This window comes from Nannospalax galili, unplaced genomic scaffold, assembly GCF_000622305.1.
Source record: "Nannospalax galili isolate Female #2095 unplaced genomic scaffold, S.galili_v1.0 scaffold1704, whole genome shotgun sequence".
Lineage (NCBI taxonomy): Eukaryota > Metazoa > Chordata > Mammalia > Rodentia > Spalacidae > Nannospalax > Nannospalax galili.
Window position 1 is genome coordinate 25,848 of NW_008351661.1, and position 3,018 is coordinate 28,865.

Consider the following 3,018-nt stretch of genomic DNA (forward strand, 5'->3'; position numbering starts at 1 on the left):
GAGCTAAGAAATGAATTTGCAAATCAAAACACAGAGCCCACCAGGCAGCTGATGGTGTATCTTGTGGGATTATAGCGAGTCATGTTTCTAAAGATGATATGCCTTCATCAGGAATACAGTGTCAGATGCAGTGAAGGGTTTTCCTCTTCCAGTTGTTCAGAATGAGCAGGAGACACAGTTCTATGGACAGAGAGGCCCCACCATGGCAATGCAATAAACTGAGAACTGTTTTTGCCCCTTCAGATTCTGCAGGAAGCCCTGTTCATTACCACATTCTTCATCATGCTCTCACTGAGTTTGTGGGAAAATATTTCTTCCCCTTGATATTAAGTTTTGTGGTGTTTAAAATATCCAAATAATCTTCTGAAAAAAACTAATTTTTCTGTTATGTTCTCCAAAGGCTTATCAATGATAATTTTTATAAATTCTATGAAATAAATACAACCAGGAGACTGGAAAGATGGATCAGTGGTTAAGAGCAAGGACTGCTCTTGCCAAGGATGTGGGCTTGTTTTCCACCACTGACAAGGCAGTTAACAAACTTTCCAAACTCTGTCTTTCACCTCTGTTGTCTTTGCAGGCATGTCCTTACCTTACATGCATACAGGGAAAATACTCATACACATAAAATAAAATAAATAAATGATATGATTCACTTCTATCACTCGTTGGCCTATACCCTAAGGGCTCATCCTACTGTAGAGATGCTTCCATCTTGATTGCTGTCCTCTTCACAACAGTTAAGAGATGGAAACAACCTAAATGTCCCTCAACTGATGAATGGATAATGAAAGTGTGGTACAATTACACAATGGCACTCGAATCAGAAGTAAGAAAAGATGAAATTAGGAAATTTGCAGGTAAATGGATGGAATTAGAGAGTGTTATACTAAGTGAAGCAATACAAACGCAGAAAAGCAAGCAATATGTTCTCCCTCATTTGCTCATTGTAGCACGAATCCATTATATCTGAGTATATAAATTTGGATGTAACATCGGGAGCCAGAAAAGTGGAAAAGCTACATGGAGGTAAAGGAAAAGAAAGGACCTGATGGGGAAAGTAGGGAACAGATGATATCAGGTGGAAGGTCATAAAAGTGGGAGTGTTCAACAGGGAGGAAAATAGGAAGAGACACACAAGGGGCCATGGTGTGTGGGTGGAGAGACGTAAGGAGAGGGGAGATGGTTGACAGTGGTGCTATTTGGGGGAGGGTGAGGATAATGGAGGCACTGTGACTGGGAAGTTAGGAGAGAGACAGGATGGAAGAAAAAAAGTAGAGGCGAATGAATCTTGGAGGTCTAGGAATCCCAGAGAGAAATGTGATGCCATTGAAACCCCATGAGAAATGCACACATAATTTCTGAACATTAGTGCATATGTATACTTGGGAGCTACTTGGCAAGGAATACCGTGCCAGGCAGAAGAGAACTCCCTCTGAGTGGTGGGTGAAGGTGGTCCAGGAGACACCTCAAAATTACACAGGTTATTGCCAAACATTCAGGTTATCTCCCAGAACTAGTAGAGAAGACACTTCTGCAGAATAAAGGACAAACTTTGGAAAAAGGAACTGGAGCAATAGAGGAGGAATTGACCTTGAAGCCTTATAACTGACATTTTCTGTTCATAATGCTGCATGATAAAATACAAACTGCCAAGGGGAAAACAATCAATATTCCTTACTCAGCTCTGAAGCCTAATAACATAAGACCAGCATGGCAAGCGAACTCTCTTGGTACAGTAGTGGCACTGTTATCTGGGGGAAATCAACAGCTATGTAATTGGACTTAAAAGCCTCTCAGTGGGCATGAACTCATGGGTGGCCTTGTAAACTCAGCCAAATATGTAAGGCAGGAGAGGACATAGATCCTAGAAGAAACCCTATGTCTTTCATTTCACTAGACAAATGAAATTCTTTACTATATGTTAAATATGGATCCTTACATTTACAGACAAACATACCATGCATCATTTATCAAAGAAGTTTCTTTTTGAAACAGATGGAGGATACTTCAGAATTCCAAAACTGTTCAGACACTGAGAATATACGTCTGAGAGATGTCCAGTACTAGGTGACACATGTACAGTTAAACCTCTACAACTAAGGTTCATGAAATGCAGTGGAACAAGGTTTAGAGAGAAAATTAATGTATCCTTCAACTCTAACAACTAATGCTTCCTCATACAACAGAGTGTGATGCACACAGAAGGTCACAACTAACCAAGTTTTAAAGAATGAGACTGCAGAGTGTACATCCCTGGTTAGGACTCCTGTAGGGAACCTTGCCCATCTGTGGCTCAGGGACCTTTCAGAATAGGGTGTATGTGCATGGAAAGATTGTAAGACCTAGAGATGGTTCACAAACACAGGGAAGCATAAGCTTTCAGGCCACTGGAAGCTTCCACTTGTGAACTAGTGGCAACTGTGGCATCGAGCACAGGACCCATGCCAACTCAGTTAAACAAGGTTGAAGAGGTGAGGAGAGAAATGGGTAGTGGGCCAGCCATAGACTGAGAACTATTGGAGACTGATTGCTACTAGATGAGGGAGAGTATGCCTTACACACAATATCTAGATTTATTGACTAGACTCCAGTGGATGTATTTACACTGAAGGACATATGGGTAAAAATGCTTGACTGAATAGGACTTAACATGTATGGAGGACTACATGAGGTCTGGTGGGGAGATGGGGGAGGCATGGATGGGAGAATGGGTCTAAATTTGATTAAGAAATGAAATGACAATAGGCTCAATAAAATATTTTTAAAAGTACTAATAAATATAAAACAAGAAATAAATATAATTGAAATGATGAGTTAGGGTACATATATATACCCTATATATAATCTCAGATACATGAAATTGGTGGTGGTAGTTAGGCAGATAAGATAGCCTTACTGCTTTATGCTCATAAGAACACTGATCCAATTCCATGTTTGTAGACGCCACTCTCCCACTTCACTTGAATACTCTGCTTCAGCCTGTTTAGGCCACAGCAATCCTTTCAGCTTAGCATT